The following is a 7,565-nucleotide window of genomic DNA, read 5'->3' as shown; positions in this document are numbered from 1 at the left end:
CTTGTTTTTGCCTGGTAAATTCAGATATCAATATAGACAATATCTCTTCTCTCCACTAGGTGACAACACTGAACAAGTTAAAGGTGGCAAACTACGGTAGCCTAGTAAACTAGACCCACCCGCCTAGCGGCCAAAAATATTTTTGCCTATGAGTGGCAAATATTCACATTTAGTCTGGCTTGCCAGGCTAAAACTAAGGAAGATTCATTGTGAAGCCTTCAAAGCAAAACATCACAATCAATTAATATTACATTACTCATTTATTTTCTCATATTATTCCAGTATTCTGTAATAAGTAGACACATTCTTAATTATAAACATATTCTAATTTCTTCAATTCTAAAGAATGCAATTAAAGTGGCAGGATATAAATCCAAAACAAGTGTTTATTTAAGTTTTGAAAAAGATGAAAAGCATAACCATCAAACAAACATGTGCAGCTTAATTATGTGTTTTTTTATATGGAATTGCACCATTTTAACAACAAATAATTCTAAATAAATTCTGCAGTTTTTTCCCCAAGAATTCCTCCAGAAAGCCATGCCTTAAAAGGAAATGTAAAGTATTACAAGCATGTCAATGAACACAAAAGGCTTTAGTTATTTAGCTATATACACACACAAGGTTACACAAGGTTTTGTAGTCAGTGCAACTTGGCTTAACAAGTTGGAAAAAAGGTAAGGTGCTGCTGGCTCCAATGAACACATATACTGTACAATATATAAAAACTGAAAATATGCTTAATTTACACCAAGTCAGAGAGAACTTGAGGCTACTGAAATATTCCAAGCATGGCAATGTTAAACTGCCATTGGTAAAACAAAAACAAGGCAATGTTAAACTGCCATTGGTAAAACACACACAAACAACTTTTGCCTAGTAAATTCAAATATCAGATATCACTGTACCGTCTGCTGTGCTACTTCCAGGGTGGAAGAGAACGCAAGGGTAGCAAAAAAGAGCATTGACTACATCACAGCCAGCTAGCCAAGTTTTCCGGTGGTACCAGTTCTTGTTAAAACCTCTTGAGTAGGTCTTCTCCCCCTTCGTAGACACTTGCTTGATGTTTAAATTCGGTCTAGGAGGTCCTAGCTGTTTGATTGCCGTTTTCTCCTCATTGGTACGACGACTAAAGGGAACTTCTTTCAGAGACGCTATCGTATTGTTGCACTCAACACTCGCCGCCGTCTTCATAGAATGTTCACACATTTCCCGCGCAAGTTGCGTTTTCCAGCCCAAAATTATGTTCAAAACCCGCCAAAATGCACAATCTGGCAACACTTGCGCGGCGCAACAGGCGTATGACGTAAGCACGCTGCTTGTGCGAGCACATAAAACCCAATAGAAAATGCATTGGGAGCAGGATTTTCAAAAAAAAAAACGTACGTACCATTAGTGTCAATGGGAGATTTTGGGGCAAATCTGAACCTGACAGAAATCGCCCCAAAAGGGCGTGGCTACACCAGGCGCGACCTTAGCCTGATTGGACAATGACATTACTGTTGGTAGTAGGAGTAGATAAAAAAAAAAAAAAAAAAATCTCCCTCCCTGTTTGGGAGTGCGTCGCCCAAATCGCCCCTATTAACGAGCCGCCAGTGATCAAATTGAATGCTTAGGATAATGCTGCATTAAAACCAGAGGTGGAAAGTAACGAATTACATTACTCGCGTTACTGTACTTGAGTAGCTTTTTTGTGTGCTTATACTTTTTCAAGTAATTTTTAAAGAGTGTACTTTTACTTTTACTTAAGTATGTTTTCTTTTAAGTAGTGTACTTCGGTACATTTTACATCACAACCGTTACTGAGTAAAATAAAAAATAAAAAAAGGCTAAAACGGAGAAGGGGAAATGCGTTCTGGAAATGAATCACGGGAAGGACAGCTGTCGCGCGCGCGAGTCTCACACAGACGATGGCGGACATGCACCGGCGCTTTAAGGGGGGGCTTCGGGGGGCTCACGCCCCGGGCCACAGCCAATCAGGGGCCTTGTAATATTAATAAAATAATAAACTGTCGGAATCGTGGGCCTACATTAATGTACGGATAGAAATAAGGTTAGAAATAAATGAGCGCACAGTAGCCTGATGTAAGAGACATGGTGGATGTGGTTCGTGAAACGAACACCCACAACTGGACCAGAATAAAATGGAACAAAATGTAACGTCACGCACGAAAGCGCGCCAAAGACTGCAGACTACTGAGACACACATTTAGAGGCTTTGAAAGATGAAGCGTTCACATGTTAGCGGGGCTCATAAAAGGAAAAAAAAGAGAGAGATGCAGGTAATGATAGAATCGCTGCCTAAAGTCACAGACTTTTTAAGGTATGGATCACCAATCTGTTCAGAATATCAGCTACTTATCAGTTATCAGCCTACAGCAGCTAGGCTCTGTGCAGCTAGGCTAGATATGCTATGATCTGTCCAACAGTAAAATAAATCAGTTGTGATTTGAATACGTGTCGTGTGATTTGAGTTATAATCCTGTTAGTATAATAGCATATTTCGATGGGGATAATAAAATGTCTAAAACGGCATCTACTGAAGAAATTGATGAAAAGATTGTAGCCTATAATGTTGACAGTTGGGGCAGCAGACAGAGTAAGCATACTGAGGGGAATAGCAATACAAAGCTAGCGCAGATCCACATTTCTCGCTAGCTGTGTTGGGTGTGTTGTTAACCCGTGTGGATTTAAGTGAAATACTTGAGAAGTTCTGTGGTCAAGACAGCGTTTTAAGGTAAGGACGCTTGATTATTAATGTTTGCCCGCCGTGGCTTGTTGTTGACGAAAGGCCCACGTGATTTTGCCTTATGCAGCTACTGCTAGCGTCATGCTTTGAACTCGGTTAAGCTCATTTGCGCTAAAGGATGGGTTTATTGAAGGACTTTGATGTAGCTAGTTTCTTTTTAAAAAATCGTATGCTCAAAACAGTATGCCCGTGTTCATCATGTTTAACTTTTTTCTTGATAGAGTGCGTGAAATAGGGCTGTGCGATGTCCCCTTAATTGGCATCGACGATGTTTACAGTGCAAACATTGTGATGGACGATCATATCGTGGGGGGGGATTTTAATACCACATTATTAAATATATTATTATTATTATTATTATTATTATTATTATTATTATTATTATTAAAAGTATTAGATACTCATCCGAGGCTTTGGCACGTTAAGAAAAAAAAGCGCTAGGTGATGTGGAATATTTGGCCTTGATAACGGATATGTGGTCCAGCTGCAACATGATGCCCTATATGTCAGCTACCGTACATTATGTGGACCGAGAGTGGGCAATGCAGTCCAAATGCCTGCAGACGAGTTTCATGCCAGAGACACATTCAGCGGACAATTTAGAAGACGCATTGCGCGAGACACTTGCGGAATGGAAAATAGAGGAGAAAAAGATCGCCTGTATAACAACGGGGCGAATATTGTCACAGCCATCAGGCAATTGAAATGGCCGTGGTTAAGTTGTTTTGAGCACAATTTGAACCTGGCCATAACCAACTCGCTTGCGCAACAGAGGGCCAGTACAGACCGAGCGTTTGGAGTTTGCCGAGCAGTCAACACTGCGTTTGCGCACAGCTGGCTTCGGAGAAATGAGCTGCGCAAAGCGCAGGTGGAAATGAACCTCCCCGAGCACTCACTGATCACGGCAAGATATTAATCTGCTCTAACAATGAAAGACTAGTATTCAAACTATGAGAAGAAACTACACTTAAGCTATTACTCATTGTTTATTTACACCATATCAATTGAAGATGCGTTTCGGCCTTTAGTGCGCACTTGAACGCGCTAATTTTTCCAATTTATTAGTGTTTGAATTATTGCACCAGCTTTTAAAATCATGATTTAATATTGTTTTTTTTTTACTGTCTTTACATTTATCAGAATCACCTTCATTCTTCCATTTGGTTTGACATTATGGCTTAGAGTGGACCATTTTGAGTCTGAAAGTAGGCCTATTTATCAGATTAAAGTTATTTGACTTCTGCCGAAGTCTGCGCTTCACTGCCGTTTGATAAGGTGAAATATTTCCCGACTGTTAATAGTGGCTATTTGTTTGAACCACATGACAAATTTTACATTAAAAGTATAGTGTAGGCTAAAAAATGAAGTCAAAATTTATTATTAGTAGCATACTGTATTTGTGTAACCACATGTTCACTAGCACGTCCCTGCACCATAGCCTACGTGAACAAGCGGTAATAGGATATTACTTTATAATGATTTATATAATTATGTATTTATAATATATATTTATATATTAAACAAAACTAACTAACTAAACTAACAAAAAACTAACTTTTTAGGTTAAATAGGCCCAGATGATACCGTATATGCATGATTATGACAGGAGGGGGCGTGGTATCACGATGGTGGCTCTCCATCGTGATGGATGACCACCATCGTCGATGGACGATGGCATCGTCTATCGGCACAGCCCTAGCGTGAAATATTGTTGCAAGTGGTATTTTGATGCAGTCATGTCAAAAAGGCAGTTGAATGCACGGTCTCATTCAAGGAGAAGGAAGACTTACATGATGCTTGAACATAGATCAGTAAAATAGACCCTAGTAGGACTTGGTTTCGTGTATTTCGGTCTGTAGAGTTATGAGTTTGGCCGCTGTCCATGGTGTTTACGTTTCATGTGGCCGCCGAGCCAAGTACCTTGACTTGCAGTGAATGTTTGTTTTCATGCCGCCGAGCTATTTTTATGTATTTTATTTTTTAAAAGGACTTGTCTGTAGGTGTGTGTGTTTTATGTTTACAACACATAGGTCTACATTATAGCGCACGCAGGCTTGTGTGGTTATCTCTGGCCATGCCCCTGCGTGAAAGTTACACAGTATCACTGTCCTGTCCGTGGTAATAATCAGAACCGGCTCTGTAATGATAATGTGCGCGTTCTTCTCTCCCTCTGTGGTCGGATGTGTTGAGTGATGTGAGCGTGGGCCTTGCGCAGCTACGCTGAGCCAAACGTAACCTATCGTAGGCTTCTAGGCTAATTACGCACTTACACTGTAAATGCTTGACACGTATTGCAAATAAAATAAGAGTGTTTTCCTGGCCAACGGTAAGGGTAGGGTTGACAGGTAGCCTATGAGGGGCCTAGCCCCTGGGCCACGGGTGTTGATAAAGCGCCCCTGCGGACATGGAGGAGACCGAGGAACCTGTGGTGGATGACCCTGCAGAAAACGCAATTTCTTCCAGTAATGAAGTGCACCCCTGGCCCTACATACGTGATCACTTCAGCTTTGTAGAGAAAAGGGGTGACAGTTTCATTATGCAATGCAGATTATGTGTGCCCAAGAAGACAACCATTGCGGCATACAAAAATTCGACGTCTAATCTGCGCAAGCATGTTGAGGTAAGTATTGTCATTGGCATCATAGTCACGGGCGCAGATAGAGGGTGGGGCGGGTGGGATTCGTCCCACCCAGATTTAAATTCACCTCGTTTGGTCCCCCCCACTTATAGGGAGGAAAAAACGTCTATGCTGTCTTTCTTTGCATAAGGCAAACCTCACGGAAAAATCAAAAGACTAATTACCATTCGGTTTATTGAGGTGCACAGCAGTGTATACATAGTTGCAACAACTCACATAAAACAAAACAAAGACTGATATTCGGTTGGTTGAGCTGCGCAGACTGCACAGGTTGCGAGCTCGAGCTTGGTTGCTATGGTTACCCACAACAAGTTTGACAGGCATATCGGGGTTGGGGTTGGTTTGCTGGCAGCTTTGTCCCCCTAGTTTTTTGTCCCCCCAGTTTTTTGTCCCCCCCCAGTTGAAAAAACGTATCTGCGCCCCTGATCATAATGTTTCCTTTCCATAGTAAAACCGACAACAGGCTGGTTATATTCCAAAAATAGTGGATGGCATTGCTAATGTTGAAGTAGCAACCTGTTGGTACTGTAACATAACGGTAACTAGTCTGTTATTTGGTTGGCTAATCATGCAAGCAAGTTAGCTCGCCAACCTGACGTGAGCAGTCCTCCTACCATTCTACATCCAACAGGCCAGAAAGGAATACTAAGCAAAACAAATAATGTTTGAATTGAATTGTTCAATAACACACAGTGCACACAGGCAAGCTACGAGATTTCGGTGCAACATTTTACTTTCATATTTCGTGTACAATGCTTTGTGTGGTCAGGGCGATGTAAACGACATGACTGTGTGTATTGACCTTTTTTGTTTGTCTCAGTTTTAATGCAGCATTATCCTAAGCATTCAATTTGATACACTTCCTTTAAATAAAACATCTGGATTGAGATGTACATATATCCTTGTTTCCTCTTCTTTTTCATTTTTGCACAACACAATGGAGGCAGAAAACACCCATTGTTAAAAGTAACTGTGGCAGCGGGGGCGTGGTCAAGCGCCGGTCTGTGACAGGAGGGCGGAGTTGGGGAAGGTAAGTGGCAGAATCGCTTCACCTGAGTGTGATTAATCTATGTTTTGTGTGTTCTCCCCAGTAAACCGGGCTATTTAAGGAGGGAGAGCGAGAGCGTTTCTCTCTCCACAACCCGAGGACCGGAATGTGTGTGCGTGCGTGTGTGGCTGAGAGAGAAACGCTTCCACTGAAAAGTGAAAATAAAAGAGTTTTTTGCGAACTCAGTCTCTGTCCTGCCGTCCTCTGTGCTCCACCCACATCTAGCGAACCTTACAGTGGTGCCGAAACCCGGGATCGTGGAGCACCTGTCCTGCAGCCCCATGGAATCCTCCCCGTTCGCGGACTTGATCCACGCCCTCGCCACGGCTCAGCAGAGCCAGCACCAGGCACTCGTCACGCTCCGGAAGGAGCAGGAGCAGCGCTTCGAAGCCCTGGTGCTGGCTCAACAGGAAGACTGAGAGGCGTTCCGGCGCCTCCTCGCGTCAGTGGGGTCCACCAGCGCCCCGGCCGCGGGCCCATCTCCCATCACCTTGACTAAGATGGGCCCGCAGGACGACCCCGAGGCATTCATCGCGTTGTTCGAACAGGTCGCCGAAGCCTCGGGGTGGCCGATGGAGCAGCGCGCGGCACGCCTCCTCCCTCTCCTGACGGGAGAGGCGCAGTTAGCCGCACTACAGCTCCCCGCCGACCACCGGCTGGCCTACGCCGACCTTCGCCGGGCTGTCCTCCAGCACGTGGGGCGCACGCCGGAGCAGCAGCGCCAGCCCTTCCACGCGCTGCGAATGGAGGAAGTCGGCAGCCCGTTCGCGTTCGGCCAGCAGCTCCGGGACGCCTGCTGGCGGTGGCTGAGGGCCGAAGATCGCGACGCCGAGGGGATCATCGACCAGGTGGCGCTGGAACAGTTCATCGCCCGCCTACCCGCCGGAACCGCGGAGTGGGTCCAGTGCCACCGCCCGGCGTCGCTGGATCAGGCCGTAGGACTGGCGGAGGATCATCTGGCGGCTGTCCCGGCGGCAGGACAACGGCTGTCATCATCTTCTCTCTCTCTCTCTCTCTCTCTCTCTCTCTCTCTCTCTTCCCCCTCCTCCCGTGTCCCGTCCTCGCCCCATTCCCCCACCACGGAGGCGGGGGCCGGCTCCACCCCAGCCGGCCCGCCGCACCCTTGGTGC

The sequence above is a fragment of the Neoarius graeffei genome, chromosome 26 (genome assembly GCF_027579695.1).
Source record: "Neoarius graeffei isolate fNeoGra1 chromosome 26, fNeoGra1.pri, whole genome shotgun sequence".
Classification (NCBI taxonomy): Eukaryota; Metazoa; Chordata; class Actinopteri; order Siluriformes; family Ariidae; genus Neoarius; species Neoarius graeffei.
Note: the sequence above shows the minus strand (reverse complement) of the source record.